The following is a 21364-nucleotide window of genomic DNA, read 5'->3' as shown; positions in this document are numbered from 1 at the left end:
TTCCGGGGTTCTGGTTCAATGAGCTGTCAATCAAAATCTCACAAGCCAATAAGAGCGAACCAAGCCCGCCCCTCACGAGAGGTTTGTGTCAAAATGGAGAACGTAAATTTGCGAAGCGCAAACGAAAACTTGGAAAGCGAAAACGAAAACACTTGCAGCACATTCAAAACTATGTTTAGTGAAAGTGAAACTAAGAAAACCATAAACAAAGAATGCAGTATATTTAAAGATGATGTTAATTTTTTTGCTAGTTAGTTGATTGTTTTTATTTTCAAAGTGTTTTTATTTTCAAAGTGTTTTTTTCTTTTATTAATGTATATTTTTGTTTGTTTTTGCAAAAGTTGCGTGCGTTTAATTTGACACAAATATAATTCCATAGCAACATACATCACTGATCATTATAGACTGTCTAAGCTGAGGTCACAACGAGAAAAGTGCCCTTTGTGTGCTACTTGGATATAATTACATCAAACAATATATCTCAATCCAGAAGTCGGCAATATTGGAGATACTAAGTGTAAACAACGCCATTGAACCAAACGCCCCTCGCACATTTTTGCTGCTGAAAATGTTACAACAAATGAAGTAGAAGTGGGCAAAAAACTGTCAGATGAAAGGAGGTGCTTGTGGTTGGCCAAACTGTACCAGAATATTAAGGGCAAAAATGTTGAAAACATTTGTGTTTGTTCTTCCTAACCCACAAGTTGTATTTTTATCTGGACACCATGAATATAGGGCCATTTAAGGAATAACTACTGAACGTAACATTTTACAAAAATTTGTAAATCTTGTACTATTAAAGTAGATAAAGAAATTAGATAAAAATCAGATTTTAACCAAGTATTTTACCAACTGCAACATAATATACCTATGAGTGGAAACTATTACACTACAAAGTTAGTTACATATTAAGAAATAGGAATAAAAACACAAATGCTGTTAACATTCTCAGTCCACGACCAAAGTGCCATCGCTTACGGATCTTTACTGCCTAATTACTTTGGTTGATCAAAATATTGCCCCTTTCCTGCTTACCAAGTCATTCTCTGTATGATTTCGCATTCCAACTATCACTATAACAAGTTTTTCCTGTGGTTTTCACATAAAAAATTAGTAGGACAACATCATGAATACTCCTTTAACCATGCAATCAATGTTGTTGTTTATATCTGAGTATCTCCAACATGGCTGCGCATCCGGATAAATGACCAAACTGTGACATAGATGAAAACCCTCTATAGAGGGTATGCACATGATGTCACCATTGGCAAGACCCAGGTAAAAAAGTAGTATACTTTAGTGTATTAGAAATATGATTGAAGTACATGAAGTATAAAACAAGTATGCTTCTACTTGTTGTACTTAATTTAAAGAGTATTTAATATATACTTTTTAAAAGTATACTTCCAAAAAGATATAATTAAGTTCAACTTAACAGTCCAAAAAAATAAGTATACTAATTTACCAGTAATTCAATTATCTTTTAAATGTACTTTTTGAAAGTATACTTCAAAAAAGATGTAATTAAGTTCAACTTAAGAGTCCAAAAAATAAATATACTAATTTACCAGTAATTCAATTATCTTTTAAATGTACTTTTTGAAAGTATACTTCAAAAAAGATGTAATTAAGTTCAACTTAAGAGTCCAAAAAATAAGTATACTAATTTACCAGTAATTCAATTATCTTTTAAATGTACTTTTTGAAAGTATACTTCAAAAAATATGTAATTAAGTTCAACTTAAGAGTCCAAAAAATAAGTATATTAATTTACCAGTAATTCAATTATCTTTTAAATGTACTTTTTGAAAGTATACTTCAAAAAAGATGTAATTAAGTTCAACTTAAGAGTCCAAAAAATAAGTATACTAATTTACCAGTAATTCAATTATTTTTAAAATGTACTTTTTGAAAGTGTACTTTGTTGTCAATGTATTTTAAATTGTATAGAAGTTTATTTTTTTTAAGTGTATTAAATTTGACATACTTAGAGTGACAATTCAATATACTTATGGGAAGTATATTTTTTGGAAATTAATTGTTAATTAACTTTTTTAAAGTGTACTGTGATCTCACTTCATTAGAAGTGTGACTTCTGTACACTTTATACGGTACACTCTAAAATAAGTGTATTTTTAGTTGCATATCAGAGTACTTTCATAAAATACGTTAGAATAATAAAATGTATACACTGCATGAAAAGAGCTGTATCCGGACAAATACGGATGGGAAATCCCTGCTAAACTTTAGGTTTGTCAGATAAATGAGGCAGAGTGCTTGGAAACGTAATACTCAGAAGTAAACTCGTGAAACATCCAGAAACCTTGTGTATATAGGAACTGGTGAAAGTTTCCAGGAATCCTCACAGCTGGATGTGAGGAGTGCTGGTTGTGAGAGAGCTGTTTTGAAAGCTGGGTGGGGGGTTCGAGGCATCACATAACATAAAAACTGGATAAAAACATTATACAGTCTTGTTCAAAATAATAGCAGTACAATGTGACTAACCAGAATAATCAAGGTTTTTAGTATATTTTTTTATTGCTACGTGGCAAACAAGTTACCAGTAGGTTCAGTAGATTCTCAGAAAACAAATGAGACCCAGCATTCATGATATGCACGCTCTTAAGGCTGTGCAATTGGGCAAGTAGTTGAATTAGTTGAAAGGGGTGTGTTCAAAAAAATAGCAGTGTGGCATTCAATCACTGAGGTCATCAATTTTGTGAAGAAACAGGTGTGAATCAGGTGGCCCCTATTTAAGGATGAAGCCAAGACTTGTTGAACATGCATTTGAAAGCTGAGAAAATGGTTCGTTCAAGACACTGTTCAGAAGAACAGCGTACTTTGATTAAAAAGTTGATTGGAGAGGGGAAAACCTATAAAGAGGTGCAAAAAATGATAGGCTGTTCAGCTAAAATGATCTCCAATGCCTTAAAATGGAGAGCAAAACCAGAGAGACGTGGAAGAAAACGGAAGACAACCATCAAAATGGATAGAAGAATAACCAGAATGGCAAAGGCTCAGCCAATGATCACCTCCAGGATGATCAAAGACAGTCTGGAGTTACCTGTAAGTACTGTGACAGTTAGAAGACGTCTGTGTGAAGCTAATCTATTTTCAAGAATCCCCCGCAAAGTCCCTCTGTTAAAAAAAAGGCATGTGCAGAAGAGGTTACAATTTGCCAAAGAACACATCAACTGGCCTAAAGAGAAATGGAGGAACATTTTGTGGACTGATGAGAGTAAAATTGTTCTTTTTGGGTCCAAGGTCCACAGGCAGTTTGTGAGACGACCCCCAAACTCTGAATTCAAGCCACAGTACACAGTGAAGACAGTGAAGCATGGAGCATGATATGGGCATGTTTGTCCTACTATGGTGTTGGGCCTATTTATCGCATACCAGGGATCATGGATCAGTTTGCATATGTTAAAATACTTGAAGAGGTCATGTTGCCCTATGCTGAAGAGGACATCCCCTTGAAATAGTTGTTTCAACAAGACAATGACCCAAAACACACTAGTAAACGGGCAAAGTCTTGGTTCCAAACCAACAAAATTAATGTTATGGAGTGGCCAGCCCAATCTCCAGACCTTAATCCAATTGAGAACTTGTGGGGTGATATCAAAAATGCTGTTTCTGAAGCAAAACCAAGAAATGTGAATGAATTGTGGAATGTTGTTAAAGAATCATGGAGTGGAATAACAGCTGAGAGGTGCCACAAGTTGGTTGACTCCATGCCACACAGATGTCAAGCAGTTTTAAAAAACTGTGGTCATACAACTAAATATTAGTTTAGTGATTCACAGGATTGCTAAATCACAGAAAAAAAATGTTTGTACAAAATAGTTTTGAATTTGTACAGTCAAAGGTAGACACTGCTATTTTTTTGAACACACCCCTTTCAACTAATACCCCAATTGCACAGCCTTAAGAGTGTGCATATCATGAATGCTGGGTCTTGTTTGTTTTCTGAGAATCTACTGAACCTACTGGTAACTTGTTTGCCACGTAGCAATAAAAAATATACTAAAAACCTTGATTATTCTGGTTAGTCACATTGTACTGCTATTATTTTGAACAAGACTGTATATCTACAAGTGCATTTACTAAATACATGTAATATTATGCTAATGTAATTTAATTCATAAAGTTTTTTTATTTAAGAAGATCTGAGCATCACTCAAAATAACTGTCAACATGTTTGTCAACTAAACATGTTTTGTAAACGTTATGCATTTTATACAAATATTTTATATTTTTATTATTGATAAGGTATAAAGAACAAATCAGTGTGAAAATGCAGATTATAAAAAGTACATAAAGTGTCAGCAGCGGATAATGAAAAAATAATGAATAATGAAAAAAAACACATTTTAACATCCAATGCATCTTGGAATTCGTAGTCAATTTACATCTACAGCATGTAAGAACGCCAGGGCAAAAAACTCCAATTCCCAGAATGCACCTGCACCCACCCATTCATTCCCACCAATCAGGATCAACGGCATTATTTCAAACCGCTACTGACTCTGTCTTCGTTTTCATGCTAAACAGTACGGCTGAGGTTTTGTTCTTCACTGTGACTATTTTTGTCTTTATGCGAGAAGTGTTTTAATTTAAAGCACACACAGGAAACATTAAGAGTATACACTGTACACAGTAACGTTAACGTTAGGAAGTTCAACATGCGGTTTTTCAGTGAGCAAAGTTACATGCAAAATGCCTGATAAACGAATCAATTCGATGTTTCAAACTTTAAAAATAAAACTGCAAGATTACTTGTGTTGAAGATTGTGTTGCTAACTGTAGCAAATGGCTCTTTCTGCTATTTTAAACGATATAGACGATCTTCTGTTGTTTAAAAGCTCATTGCTGTAGTTCTGATAGATGCTGCTTATTTTGCAAGCCTGTTTTAATAGCTTTAACTTATTCTGTTTAGTAACCAAGCAAGCTTCACTTTAAGTTAAAGATAAACTAACGTTAGATGCTGTTGTAAAGAAGCTTGGAGTCAAAATATATTTTAAAGTTGTATGATTGCCTTCTTTTTTAATATGATGTCTATCCATGTTTGTGTTTACAGAGGTCATGTACCATTTGGTCGACCTTGCTGACGCTGAAGAGGTTTCTGTGTTAAATTTATGTAAGTTTAATACTTAATCTTGTTTTAATTCATGCCCATGTCATGCTGACTACCAGTCAAATATCGCATACAATTAAAAATACTATTAATCACCTATAAAACCTTAAATGGCCCAGCACCTCCGTATCTTAAAGAATTAATATCAGAATACAATCCAACACGTACACTGCGGTCGCAAAATTCTGGTCTCTTAATTATTCCTAGAATATCAAATGTGTCTAAGCTCTGAAATGATTTGCCAACTCATGTCTGTGAATCAGACACAGTCAATCACTTTAAATCTAAAGGGACACTTCACCCATTTGTATTAAGCTTTGTATCTTTAGAACCCCAGTCATGTTTTTGAATGGTCGTGCATCATTTCCTGAGACAGGAGAAATACAGATTTCAGTGTTGCACTTCCTTCTTTCAATGATGTAAAAATCATCATTTTGCATCATTGAAAGAAGGAAGTCCAAAATATCTTTGTTGAGGGGGTGAGACTACAAACACTCCTTTTTTCAGTCAAATAGGCACCAAATTCGAAATGTATGTTACATTTCCACTACAAATATGAGACACTTTTTAAATACCCAGGTGAAAAAAAAGTGCACTAAAATACACTTTATTTAAGTACACTTAGTACACTTTTTCACAATATACTAAAAGTGCTCTATTTTCGCACACTAATTTTGAACTTAATATACTAAAAAGTAGTATTTAGTACTTCTTAAGATGAACTTAATACCATCTTAGTGTACTCAACTGTGCTATTTTGAGACACCATGAAGTTGAACTAAAATGTATTTTTAACATACTGGGTCTGTATTTAAAAAAAATATATTTAATTATAACTTGAAGTACACTTGAACCCACCTTTAAGCATTTTTAAATATACTTTAAAGTATACTAATGGTATGTTAAAATAATATTCCAAATGTATTCCCAGGTGAAAAAAGTTCACTAAAATATACTATTTAAGTACACTTTCCACATTATACTAAAAGTGCTCTATTTTCGCACACTAATTTTGAACTTAGTATACTAAAAAGTAGAACTTAGTACTTCTTAAGATGAACTTTATACCATCTTAGTGTACTCAACTGTGCTATTTTGAGAGACCATGAAGTTGAACTAAAATGTATTTTTAACATACTATGTCTGTATTTAAAAAATATATATTTAATTATAACTTAAAATACACTTCAACCCACCCTTAAGCATTTTTAAATATACTTTAAAGTATACTAATGGTATGTTAAAATAATATTCCAAATGTATTCCTAGGTGAAAAAAGTTCACTTAAATACACTATTTAAGTACACTTTCCACATTATACTAAAAGTGCTCTATTTTCGCACACTAATTTTGAACTTAGTATACTAAAAAGTAGTATTAAGTACTTTTTAAGATGAACTTAAGACCATCTTAGTGTACTCAACTGTGCTATTTTGAGACACCATGAAGTTGAACTAAAATGTCATTTTAATATACTAGGTCTGTATTAAAAAAATATCTTTAATTACAACTTGAACCCACCTTTAAACATTTACGAATCTACTTTAAAATATACTAGTAGTATGTTAAAATAATATACCAAATGTATTCCCAGGTGAAAAAGTTCACTAAAATACACTGTAAGTTCACAACCTTAAGGTACAAAAAGCGCTTTATTTTTGTGCAGTAAATTGTGCTTAATATAGTAAAAAGTAGTATTTAGTACTTGTTAAGACAAACTTAAGACAATCTAAGTGTAGTCAACTGTGCTATTTTCTAAAACTGTATTCAGTTTCAACTTGAAGCACATTTGAAGCCACCTTTTAAACATTTATAAATATAATTTAATAATTTCAGATATAATAATATTACATAAATAATATAGCATACAAAATGAAATAATAATATATTGCCCACACATTTGTATACATAAAATAAATCATTTCTAATGTACTGTATGTGACATTTGAATTACAGTACAGTATACTATTAGAATGTTATATATGTAGTATTTTACCTGTTTGCAACCAAAACATGTTTTAACTCATTCTAAAATGATACTGTTTCTTCCATCATTAACAACTAATTAAATGTTAAAGAAACAACTAAGTATGTATTTACTGCTATTGAAATGATTTTACAATATAAAACAAAGATCAGTGAAATGCAATGAGCTACTTTTATAAAATTGTGGAACATTTATACATCAATATGAAAAGTACACTATGAATATGCAACCATTGAATATTCATATAATCATAATAATGTAATTCTCTAAACAAAAAGTTACTGGACAAAATGCAGAAGTGCATTTGAACTAACTCGAGATAAACCTGCAAATGGTTGAACCAAAACACAGAGCAGTTTAAATGTCACGTTTAAGTGGAGGGTCACCACTTCTTGCTATTCAGACACTGAAGACTTAATCACAAGGTCTTTTAAAAGGAAACAGAATATATACAAAATTAACCAATAATTAATGAACATAGATACGCATTAGAATTTTGTTAACTCCTCAGTTTACCTTTTAAAGCTTTGACTGTGTCCTCATCAAGCTTGACATGAGTGTCCGTTTGATCCGTCGCTACATGGCACTCTACAAGTTACATTGAACATACAGTAGGGTTATAGGAGGCTTAACTCACTGACACTGATATAATGCAACCTGTGTGTACAGGATATGCTTTACTTTGATCATTGTGTTTTATTTTAACCAAGGGCATTTTCCATTGACATGTCTATTGTGGTCTTGCTTACAAGAAAAGTTCGCCTCTGTTTAAGGAGAATAAAGGAAATCAGAAGTCATGCCAATGCACTCTATGCACGCTTAACTTCCACGTTTGACTCAAGTTTAAGTTTCTGATACGGGAGATTTAAAGCAGAGTGACAGCAGAATTGCTAAAATTTACTCATTTGCTGGATTTACCCAAATTTACAACCTATGATGTGTGAAGAATTGTCCAGATGTGCAAACTGAGAAAGGTTGCAAGTTTTTTATGTGTCTTATCTATGTAATCATTAGGATATATTCAGCTAGCCTGTACTAGCAGTGCTTACATTGTGCTGTTTTTTTACAATTCGTCCAGCAGGCTAATCACATTAGTAAAATATTGTCTTTGTAATGTTGTCTAAAAGTGTCAGGTAAAATAAGAGAGACAAGTGAGATCTCACTGTTACTGCTATATGAGGAAAAAGCAAAACGAACAGAATTACATATTATGATATGATGCTGATAGTGTAAAATGTGACATTCAGAGTTCTGTTCTGAGTTTTACTGTTTTATTGTGGTATATTCACGCTGATTGTCAAAACATTTTTACTTGGTTATTTTTGAGTTAGTATCTTGAAATATTAGAGAATGTAAAAAACAAAGCAAAAAAGACTATGGTAAAATTCATAACCACAGATGTTATTTTCAGAGAAGACAAACATACCTTTTAGTCTAGTACTAGCATTGCATGAAAGCGTAACTAAACCCCTGGTCAGAGCCTGACTCCACCCACTGGCAATATTTGAAAAAATGCAAGAAAAGTTGGCAGATCCCAACGGAGATAGAGAGGACGAACTAAGCTTGTACCAAGTGTGTGGTGAGATCGTAACAAGGGTGTAGTGAGTTTGAACCTGGTTAGTCACGACATATTTTTTGGACCCAACATCCAATAGGAAAATTCAACTGCAGTAGCCACCGTTCAACCTGAAGAGGGCAGCACTCAGACGTTTTTACACCATATATTGTAGTATTGAAACACTTTATATCCAAATGTCAAAAAACTTACACTAATAAAGCATCATTCTTACAGATCATTAACTAAAAGAAGTTGGTTTAGGGTTTAGTTACTCTTTAAACAATAGCATTAGAAAAAGGTAAAAGTGATCTAAATGTTATACGAATACTGTAGAACTAAAAACTTACCAGCAAGAATAAGTATTTTTATGGGCCGTATCTTCATCTGTTCATCTCTACTTTGACTTATTAGAAATTCTCGGCTCTGATTGGTCAATTTGAATGCCGCTGTGCTAAAAAAAGACAGGCTGTTATGATTTCTGAAATACAACGAGAAAAATTAAATGCTTTACTTTACTCAAAAAAAAATTATGTTCCAAAAGCCACACAACATAAACGCTTGAAGAAGCTGGGTTCAAATTAAGACATACTGTAATACTAAATGTTCTACTTATTTAATAGTTCACTAAAATCTAAAAAGCAAAAATCTGTCATCACTTAACTTACCCTCATGTTCTCTCATTCATCTTCAAACAAAAACCGAGGTACTTTAATGAAATCCAAGAAACGTAACGTTATATTTCCCCTCGATGTCAGATCCACTTGATACTTGAACTAAAAACTGCTCACATTTCAAAAAGTTAATCGCAACAACTATAAAAACATCGCCGAAGTAATCCATGTGAATCGCGTTGTCCTCTGATGATCACTATATATAATTTAACAGTTTTAGTTTCAACTTTTAATCCACATTTACCAACGATCACGCACGTTGTGTATCAAACAACTGAATCAGGAAGCCAATGTGACGTACTGAATCCCAAGAACCAATGAGGTTTAGTCACGTCCGTCACGTGTCTTGTTTGAATATAAACACTAACAAATGTATGTGGATTAACTTTGTAAAATTATTATATAATGCACGTTCAATGATATGATGTTGAAATTGCAATGTTAGCCTATTAAAATTAATGTACATGTTTTTTAAAAGTATATGTTTTTTTCACTAAAACTTCTGTAAAACCTCTAAAACTTCTGTAAAAGTATGCTTGTGTTTAACATTTATTTTTTTAAATGTGTAATTTAAGATATTTCTAAAAAGAGCACTAGAGGTACGCTGGGAAAAAATATATCTTAAATGTATGCTTGAGTTTAGCATACTTTTTTAAAGTGTAATTAAAGATATATTTATTACCAGTGTACCTCTAGTGCACTTTTTAGAAATACATTAAAAGTATGCATGAGTTTAGCATACTGATAAAAAGTGTAATTAAAGATATAATTATTACCAGCGTACCTCTAGTGCACTTTTTAGGAATACATATAAAGTATGCTTGAGTTTAGCATACTTATAAAAAGTGTAATTAAAGATATATTTATTACTAGTGTACCTCTAGTGCAGTTTTTATAAATACATTAAAAGTATGCTTGAGTTTAGCATACTTTTTAAAAGTGTAATTAAAGATATATTTATTACCAGCGTACCTCTAGTGCACTTTTTAGAAATACATTAAAAGTATGCTTGAGTTTAGCATACTTTTTAAAAGTGTAATTAAAGATATAATTATTACCAGCGTACCTCTAGTGCACTTTTTAGGAATACATATAAAGTATGCTTGAGTTTAGCATACTTATAAAAAGTGTAATTAAAGATATAATTATTACCAGCTTACATCTAGTGCACTTTTTAGAAATACATTAAAAGTATACTTGAGTTTAGCATACTTTTAAAAAGTGTAATTAAAGATATCATTATTACCAGCATACCTCTAGTGCACTTTTTAGAAATACATTAAAAGTATGTTTGAGTTTAGCATACTTTTTAAAAGTGTAATTAAAGATATAATTATTACCAGCGTACCTCTAGTGCACTTTTTACAAATACATTAAAAGTATGCTTGAGTTTAGCATACTTATAAAAAGTGTAATTAAAGATATAATTATTACCAGCGTACCTCTAGTGCACTTTTTAGAAATACATTAAAAGTATGCTTGAGTTTAGCATACTTTTAAAAAGTGTAATTAAAGATATATTTATTACCAGCTTACATCTAGTGCACTTTTTAGAAATACATTAAAAGTATACTTGAGTTAAGCATACTTTTAAAAAGTGTAATTAAACATATATTTATTACCAGCTTACATCTAGTGCACTTTTTAGAAATACATTAAAAGTATGCTTGAGTTTAGCATACTTATAAAAAGTGTAATTAAGCATATATTTATTACCAACGTATTTCTAGTACACTTTTTTTGAAATACATTTAAAAGCTATTTAACATATTTTTAATACACTTTAAATAAGCACGTTGGGAATACAAATGTATTAAAAGCATATTACTTAAATTTTAAGTATATTTTTAATACATTAAATACTACTTTTTTTTCACCTGGGTCTGCAGCTTTCTGTTTGACCCTTTTATGGTGCATACATTATATTTTGTCTTTTACTGCATGTGCTTTTTTGTTAGGGTTTCCAATATTGTTTGTTTGGGAACTTGTATGAAGTCTGAGATACATTGTGTTTGGCTGTCGATCAGTGTTAGATGTGAAGTCCCAGCAGATTAAACCCTCACTCGGAGTCAACATGATTTAATGTCTGCATGTTCTTGCTCAAAATGACAGTGACTGTATCATTTCTATTGTAAAGAAATGAACATAGATTAAATATTTAAATAGATTTAAAGGAGCAGTCAATCAAATACTCAATTTTAACTTGATAATTTGTTATATAAGAGGTCATCATACTTAAATGAACATCCTGCAATTTCAGAACTAAAAACCTCAGTGCTACTGAAATATAAGTTTTTACCACCAAGCCAGTATAACAACCGAGTGAGGAATTCAGATATATAACGTCAAAATAGAATTGCACCTCCCCAAAGCCAGATACAGTGGGGCAAAAAAGTATTTAGTCAACCACCAATTGTGCAAGTTCTCCCACTTAAAAAGATGAGAGAGGCCTGTAATTTTCATCATAGGTACACTTCAACTATGAGAGACAAAATGAGGAAAAAAATCCAGAAAATCACATTGTCTGATTTTTTGAGAATTTATTTGCAATTTATGGTGGAAGATAAGTATTTGGTCAATAACAAAAAAGCAAGATTTCTTTCTCTCACAGACCTGTAACTTCTTCTTTAAGAGGATCCTCTGTCCTCCACTTGTTACCTGTATTAATGGCACCTGTTTGAACTTGTTAGCAGTATAAAAGACACCTGTCCACAACCTAAAACAGTCAGAATGCAAACTCAACTATGGCCAAGACCAAAGAGCTGTCAAAGGACACCAGAAACAAAATTGTAGACCTGCACCAGGCTGGGAAGACTGAATCTGCAATAGGTAAGCAGCTTGGTGTGAAGAAATCAACTGTGAGAGCAATTATTAGAAAATGAAAGACATACAAGAACACTGATAATGTCCCTCGATCTGGGGCTCCACGCAAGATCTCATCCCGTAGGGTAAAAATTATCACCAGAATGGTGAGCAAAAATCCCAGAACCACATGGGGGAACCTAGTGAATGACCTGCAGAGAGCTGGGACCAAAGTAACAAAGGCTACCATCAGTAACACACTATGCAGCCAGGGACTCAATTCCTGCAGTGCCAGATGTGTCCACCTGCTTAAGCCAGTACATGTTCGGACCCGTCTGAAGTTTGCTAGAGAGCATTTGGATGATCCAGAAGAAGAGTGGGAGAATGTCATATGGTCAGATGAAACCAAAACATAACTTTTAGGTAAAAACTCAACTTCTTGTGTTTGGAGGAGAAAGATGCTGAGTTGCATCCAAAGAACACCATACCTACTGTGAAGCATGGGGGTGGAAACCTCATGTTTTGGGTCTGTTTTTCTGCAAAGGGACCAGGACGACTGATCCGAGTTAAGGAAAGAATGAATGGGGCCATGTATCATGAGATTTTGACTCAAAACCTCCTTTCGTCAGCAAGGGCATTGAAGATGAAACGTGGCTGGATCTTTCAGTATGGCAGTGATCCCAAACATACCGCCCGGGCAAAGAAGGAGTGGTTTCGTAAGAATAATTTCAAGGTCCTGGAGTGGCCTAGCCAGTCTCCAGATCTCAACCCCATAGAAAATCTTTGGAGGGAGTTGAAATTCCGTGTTGCCCAGCGACAGCCCTAAAACATCACTGCTCTAGAGGAGATCTGCATGGAGGAATGGGCCAAACTACCAGCAACAATATGTAAAAACCTTGTGGAGACTTACAGAAAACGTTTGATCTCTGTCATTGCCAACAAAGGGTATATAACAAAGTATTGACATAAACTTTTGTTATTGACCAAATACTTATTTTTCACCATAATTTATAAATAAATTCTTAAAAAATCAGACAATGTGATTTTCTGGATTTTTTTTCTCATTTTGTCTCTCATAGTTGACGTGTACCTTTGACAAAAATTACAGGCCTCTCTCATCTTTTTAAGTGTGAGAACTTGAACAATTGGTAGCTGACTAAATACTTTTTTGCCCCACTGTACAACCACCACTTTTGTAGCACTGCCCACAGCTTCATGGGACAAGTGTGGTTCTTAACAATCAATAAACATGTCTTTAAAGATTGCCAAATGTAACCAAAATGGATTTTAAATAAATTATTTCTGACAGTTATTATAGAGTAACCATGAAAATGGAGTTTCAGTTTTCAGTTGTTAAAGAAACTTCTATGGGAAGAATACAGACGCAGGATAATGGAGGCTAAGAACATAAACATTAGGATTGCGTTGTCACGACAGGATGATGAACACACAGAAGCAAGGATCCAATTGCAGATAACTCAAAGTTTAATAAAGATAAAATTATAGACAGAGAAAAACCACTGGGCAAGCCAGGGAGCAAAATACTGGAAACACACTCCGGGACTCAATCCACTGCTCTGCCGGTCACAATAGTCCATGAAACAGTCCAAAGCTCCTGCCGCAGAGAGGAGTTGATGATAGAAGTCACAGACGTGCACTGGAGATCGCGCGCCCAGCACGATGTAGGGAACCACCGATTCGAATCGGGGAGATGAGTGATGACAACCCGGCAATACAGCCGGCTGAAGGCTGGACATTAAACAATCCGTCACAGTGCTACTGGACAGCAGGAATTACCAGTACTCTGGACAGCGCACAGCATGTAGGCTGGTAGATACAGCAGAGCGGCGGAGAAGAGCTCACACAGTGCAACAGTGCCACGGCCACACATGAGAGACAGCAGGGCAAAAGACCGGCAGGGCAGAGAGAGATATAATAATCCACAGAAGCGGAGAGGAGCGGAGGTGCTGTAGTCCTAATGAGAGGTGAATGATAGCAGACAGAGCAGGCAGAGCAAAAATGACAAAAAATACAAAAAGGTCAAAAAATATATAAATCCAACAAAGGCGGCGAACACGACATGACAAGACTGAATCAACATAACATTGACGAACTCGCAAGGAACAACTAAACACAGAGAGCTTAAATACCAAATGAATGGGGAGACAAATGAGAAACAGGTGATGTCGCAGGTGAATGAAATCAGTGCTGATTAGATCGCTCCGGTGGCAGACACGCACGTGAGAGCTGTCAAAACACAAAACACACACACAGAACAAAACAAAAGAAACAGAACAGTCGAAAAGACCGAAGTCATGACAGTACCCCCCTCCTAATGACCGCCCCCAGGCGGTGGAGATCTGCGATCAACTCCTGATCCAGAATGTCCCGGGCCGGGACCCAACACCTCTCCTCCGGACCGTAACCCTCCGAATCAACTAAATACTGAAAACCTCTGCCCCGTCTACGCATATCTAGTAAAGTTCTCACTGAATAAGCAGGAGAGCCGTCCACTAGCAAAGGGATGGGGGGAGCAGGAGCAGAGGGAACAGCATTAATACAGGAAAAAAATACAGGCTTAACCTTGGACACATGGAAAACAGGGTGAATCCGACCGAGAGCAGGAGGCAATCTGAGCTTAACCGGACTCCCTCACCCGCTGCTCGATTCCCCAGCGGAGGGCACCCACCACTCGCCCCTCCGGGAGGATGGTTTCGGTCCTCTTAGTGTTAGGAGAACCGAACAAGCGAGAGAGAGCATCGGGCTTCGTGTTTTTAGAACCCGGCCGGTACGAGAGGGTAAAGTTAAATCGGTCAAAGTGCCCAGCGAGCCTGCCGTGAAGATGATCTCCTGGCTGAACGGATGTATTCTAGGTTTTTGTGATCCGTCCAGACCAGGAAAGTTCTGAGGCACCCTCCAACCAGTGACGCCATTCGCCCAAAGCCAGTCTGACGGCCAGCAACTCCCGATTACCTACGTCGTAATTACGTTCAGCAGGGCTTAACCGGTGGGAGAAAAAGGCACACGGATGCACTTTCCCGTTCTTAGAGGACCGCTGGGACAAAACGGCGCCTACCCCGACATCCGATGCATCCACCTCAACAATAAACTGAGCCGTAGGATCTGGGATAGAAAGCACAAGCGCAGTAATAAACCGGGACTTTAACATATCAAAAGCTTCCTGAGCTTCCCTGTTCCAGCAAAAACTCTCCTTAGAGGATGTGAGTGCTGTAAGAGGTTTAGCAATCTGACCGAAATTTCTGATGAATCGCCGATAAAAATGAGCAAAACCCAGAAATCGTTGAACCTCCTTACGCGAGTCGGGGGTTGGCCACTCGACGACCGCTTTGATCTTAGCTGGATCAGGACGAATCTCCCCTACGGCAATGACAAAACCCAGGAACAAAACCGACTTCCTATGAAACTCGCACTTCTCCGCCTTAACATAAAGCTGATTTTCCAGTAAGCGTCGTAAGACCCTGCGAACATGCTGAGTGTGTGCCTGCATAGAAGGGGAAAAGATGAGAATGTCATCCAGGTACACAAAGACAAACTTGTTTATCATGTCTCTCAACACGTCATTAACCAGAGCCTGGAAGACGGACGGAGCGTTCGAGAGACCGAAGGGTAAAACGGAATATTTAAAGTGTCTGGAAGGGGTATTAAATGCCGTCTTCCACTCATCGCCCTCTCTGATACGCACCAAGTGATAAGCGTTGCGCAGATCTAGCTTGGTGAAGAAACGCGCTCCCTGCAAAAGCTCAAAGGCAGTAGACATTAAAGGTAAGGGGTATCTGTTTTTAACAGTAATGTCATTTAAACCTCTGTAATCAATGCATGGACGTAAGGAGCCGTCCTTCTTCTTAACAAAAAAAATCCCAGCTCCAGCGGGAGAGGTCGAGGGACGAATGAGACGAGCACGCAAACAATCATTATTATAACTGTCCATAGCCTCTCTTACAGGACCAGATAAAGAATAAAGTCTACCTTTAGGTGGAGAAGTGCCTGGGAGAAACTCAATAGCACAGTCATAGGGCCGATGGGGAGGCAGGGAGGTGGCCCGGGTTTTACTGAAAACCAGAGATAGATCAGCATACTCCGCCGGGACCCCGGTCAGATCGACCGTCGAAACCTAAGAAACAGAAAGAACAGAACCAGAAGGAGCAGACCCAAGACATAACACATGACAAGACTGTGACCAAGCTAAAATAACATTACGCTGCCAATCAATGTGAGGATTGTGCTGTGCCAACCATGCATGGCGCAAAATAACGGGAGAAAGAGAATCATGTAGGAGGTACAGCACAATCTCCTCACGATGATTACCAGATATGTGCAAAATAACGGGTGCAGTGCAATGGGTAACCTGGCTGTCTGCTTTCCCTTCAGAGTCCATACAGTTAACGGAACCTTGAGAGGAACGGCAGGAATTCCCCACTTTCGTGCCAAATCGAAATCCAAAAAATTCCCCTCTGATCCAGAATCGAGAAGAGCTCGCGAGGAATGTTCCATACCATCAAAGGATAAAAGGACCGGAAGAAGAGTGCTAGAAACAGAGGAGATTTCATGTGCGGCCGTGCCCACCAGGACTCCTGGATTCACTGATGGGCATTGTCTTTTAGTGAACAGTTCCGTGCCTGATGTCCCGGTTTGCCACAATACAAGCATAATCCATTAAGCAACCTCCGCTCTCTCTCCTTAGATGTCAGCTTCATTCTTCCAAGCTGCATAGGTTCACTCAGCACAGGGGAATGGACAGATGAAGAATGCGAAGATGAATCGGACGCCTCGTCCTGCAGAGCACGATGACGTAATGAGCGGCGGTGGCGACGATGCAGAAGACGTTTCTTAATACGCAGAGAGAGCTCAATAAGACCATCGAGGAAGCGTGGAAGATCATGAGTAGCAATCACGTCTTGAATCTCGTCTCTTAATCCCTTTACAAACTGAGCTCGAAGAGCCGTCTCATTCCAACCACACACCGCCGCTAACGTCTGGAATTGGATGGAGTAATCACTGACAGTGTGATTACCCTGCACCAGACGGACCAGATGAGCTGCAGCCGCTTCTCCCTGTGCTGACCAATCAAATAATTTCAGCATCTCCAAACGGAAATCCTCAAAAGTCTGACAAAACGGAGCTCGGGCATCCCAGACCGCCGTAGCCCACTCTCTAGCCCTGCCGGTCAGCAAAGTGATGACGTATGCCACTTGCGTCTCCTCCGCGGCGTATCTGCGGGGTTGGAGAGAAAAAATCAATGAGCACTGGGACAAAAATGACCGGCAGGCATTAGGATCTCCGTCGTATGTGGGTGGATTGGTGACATGGGGCTCAGGATCAGATGAATGGTGAGGAATGGAGCCCTCCAACCGCATGCATTCGAGCTGAGAGTTGAGATCGGAAACTCGAGCGGCAAGGCGTTCCACCTCCCGTGATGTAGTAGAGAGCTGAGCATCCTGCTGCCCCAGCCATGCCCCCTGTTGTGCCAGAGCAGAGCGTACGTTGTCAGCATCCGCTGGATCCATCTGTGGCGAGTTCGTCTGTCAAGACAGGATGATGAACACACAGAAGCAAGGATCCAATTGCAGATAACTCAAAGTTTAATAAAGACAAAATTATAGACAGAGAAAAACCACTGGGCTAGCCAGGGAGCAAATACTGGAAACACACTTGGGGACTCAATCCACTGCTCTGCCGGTCACAAATAGTCCAAGAAATAGTCCAAAGCTCTCTGCCGCAGAGAGGAGTTGATGATAGAAGTCACAGACGTGCACTGGAGATCGCGCGCCCAGCACCATGTAGGAAACCACCGATTCGAATCGGGGAGATGAGTGATGACAACCCGGCAATACAGCCGGCTGAAGGCTGGACACCAAACGATCCGTCACAGTGCTACTGGACAGCAGGAATTACCAGTACTCTGGACAGCGCACAGCATGTAGTCCGGTAGATACAGTAGAGCGGCGGAGAGGAGCTCACACAGTGCAACAGTGCCACGGCCACACATGAGAGACAGCAGGGCAAAAGACCGGCAGGGCAGAGAGAGATATAATAATCCACAGAAGCGGAGAGGAGCGGAGGTGCTGTAGTCCTAATGAGAGGTGAATGATAGAAAGCAGACAGAGCAGGCAGTAGGGATGGCTGACGCGAAACAGTCGTTCCGAAGCTTTGCGAGATCCCGAAGCGCAGATATGTCTAAACACTGATCCGAAGCGTGATTCAAAACACCCATGTCACGTGACTATGACCAAATGAAGCCTCGAAGTGTTTCACTAAGTGTTTCATCAGGTGTGGTCTGCCGAATCAGCGTTTGATTGGCATGGTCGGGAACAGACAACACAATCGCACATCTGTATAAAAGTGAAATAAACGCATATTGACCTTGTGGGTTTTTGTGAGAGGAGTTTTTTAAAGGCTGGAGAAATCATCTGTAAAAAAAGAAGTTAGGCTAATTCCTTCCACACACAGCAGATATTTATATGTGACATGGTGGCTTGATATATTTTATTAATTTCTTATTGTTTATGTGGTATTTATCTCTATTCAGTTTATTTATTAAATAGACCATCTTATAGTTATTGAAAATAATGAGCCTAAAAGCTCATGTAGTTGTCAAACAGATGTTAAAACAACAACAAAAAATATGTAAGTTAACTTCATTGTGACAACGGTAATAGTAACGCATTTCCCGAGGTTCGATCCAAGGGTTTTTTGTATGAGACTCGAGGACACTATCCACTCTCCCACCTGATTACCTGGGTCGATCAATCAACAGGTGGGATACAATTTGTCAGCGCTCGTCTAAAACCTTGTCAAGGCTGCTCTATGGTAAAACGTGCGAATGACCACTAGGTGTCACTGTGGAGGCGGTTTCGAACCATGTTTCGAAGCCTCGACACAATTGATTCAACTGTTTCAGTGTTTCACGAAGCCTCGCTCTGCCCATCACTAGCAGGCAGAGCAAAAATGACAAAAAATACAAAAAGGTCAAAAAATATATAAATCCAACAAAGGCGGCGAACACGACATACAAAACTGAATCAACATAACAATGACGAACTCGCAAGGAACAACTAACCACACAGAGCTTAAATACCAAACGAATGGGGAGACAAATAAGAAACAGGTGATGTCGCAGGTGAATGAAATCAGTGCTGATGAGATCACTCCGGTGGCAGACACGCACGTGAGAGCTATCAAAACACAAAACGCACACACAGAACAAAACAAAAGAAACAGAACAGTCGAAAAGACCGAAGTCATGACATGCGTGGCTATAGTTTGTCTTTGAACAAGTCCCAGTTCATGTGGGGAGTTTTTGTTTACTTTGTGTACCGCAAATTCATTTGTAAAGAAGTCGATGCTGGATTTACAGAGAGACTGTGCTTAAAAGGACCACAAATATTGGATCTGTCGAAAATAACACAGCAGTATACACAGTAAGACATTTTACTTTATTTAAGTTAATGTTACTGGATTTCACTATTGCTTTCTTAGAAGAGATCACTTGATATGTCATATTGTAACATCTGTGTCTAAACACGTATGTTTGACTGTTTTAATTTACTAAAAACATTAAACAATTAATAAAGGTATAACACTTATACTATTGTAATTTAACAATAGAAATATACAAAGTTAGTGATAAGGAAGGACTTATCAGACGAAATTTATGATACCCGCTTACTGTGTTGTGTACGGTAATTTGGGCAATTTCTTTTAAAAGCTTTAAAAACAAAGCTTTTTATCAAATTACTGTGGTATGTAACATTACCTGTACATAAATCCAACCTCTGAAGCACAATATAAATATACAAAATTTAGATTCTGATGTGCGCTTACTGTGTTATATACGGTAATTTAGTCACGTTGAGTTTAAAGTTTTGTTTATAGTTAACTGTACATATTGTAATTTATGTGTATCATCTTTTGCACCCAGAATCTTTTGTGGCTCAAACATATGTGTTCGGCTGCTATTTTTACACATTAATGTTTTTAAAACATTTCCCCACATGTAATGATGAGGAATGAAGCTGTCTAATCATAGCAGTGGGTGTTTATGTCTAGGTCTTCAATGCGGCCTGCCCCTTCAAACGAACCATTTCTCCAGACAGCCAATAATCCAAAATAGCGTATTACTTATTGCTTTTGATATTTTTTAATGTAAAAACCACACGAACATCCCAAGTAGACATCAGACAACAGTATAAAACAATAAAATCCACAAATTCCCCGCCCCTTTAAACATTATTTGGCTAAAATAAGCGTTTCTCCGTCTAAAGTGCAAGTGAAGAGAGGATCCGCGAAACAAGTCCACTATCGCCCCTGCAGGCATTTGTTATAATACATAATGCTTTTTATTTATAGACCACAAATGTATTGTGTTTGTTAATGTAATGTTTTTTAATGTAACTTCGTTTTGATACTTTATTTGAGCCAATTATTATATGCATCTTCGTTATTATGTAATTTTAAAGTCTATTGCTCACTTGGGTCTATTTTTAATACCCAAAAATAATTGTTAGGGCCAGTCCTTGATTAGTTAAAACATTTAAAAATAATAATAACACAACAAATACAATGTTACCTCAAATCCGCTTTCACTGTCTTCTGCAATACAAAAAAACAAAGCTAGATAAACAAATACACGTAAATATTATTATAAGCTCTCTTAACACCACACACCTGTTTAAAACGATCTAATACAGGCCGCACGTAAAGTAATTTGTGCACGCTTGTGATTCTCCGCAGCCAAAACTTCTTAACATACGTTATTCGGTTTCTATAACAATCAGCGTTATAATAACAGAAATTTAAAGAATATACCTTCAGATCCCTGCAGTAAAACAAAGCAAACAGACAAGCTTTAAGCGGCACAATTCGTGCACAACGCTGAAGACTAATTTGGGCACTGTGGAAAAATTACATTCCAACATGTGCTGACGCTGTAAACAATTAAATATTACTTAATTTTTTCAACACTCAGCCCGTGACTTTGTACGTTTATAATCGTAAATGCACAATTTATGCTTAAATTTAACAATGAAAAATATTATAGAGGTAACACTTGCTCATACTTTATATAGTCTGACGTAGTTTACAGATGGACCCTAACAAAAAACAACGTATATATAAAAGACAATTAAACAAATAAACTGTCGTCTGTGTCTAAATCTACGTTTTAGGGTTAGATTTAGGGTTAGATTTACATA

The 21364-nt window shown here is 37.0% G+C and overlaps 1 long non-coding RNA gene across 1 annotated transcript; it reads right to left on the bottom strand.

Moving 5' to 3' along the window:
- Positions 1-6800: 6800 nt before the first annotated feature.
- LOC129436794 (uncharacterized) lies at positions 6801-9846 on the bottom strand. Its single transcript, XR_012370903.1, has 4 exons — positions 9345-9846; positions 9027-9130; positions 7638-7709; positions 6801-7548 (listed from the first exon to the last, which is right to left on the bottom strand). It is a non-coding gene; the product is annotated as an uncharacterized lncRNA (long non-coding RNA).
- Between the last annotated feature and the right edge of the window lie 11518 nt (positions 9847-21364).

Source organism: Misgurnus anguillicaudatus, chromosome 8, assembly GCF_027580225.2.
Source record: "Misgurnus anguillicaudatus chromosome 8, ASM2758022v2, whole genome shotgun sequence".
NCBI classification, from domain to species: domain Eukaryota; kingdom Metazoa; phylum Chordata; class Actinopteri; order Cypriniformes; family Cobitidae; genus Misgurnus; species Misgurnus anguillicaudatus.
The sequence above is the reverse complement of the archived record's forward strand: the minus strand, read 5'-3'. Positions and strand labels throughout refer to the sequence as shown.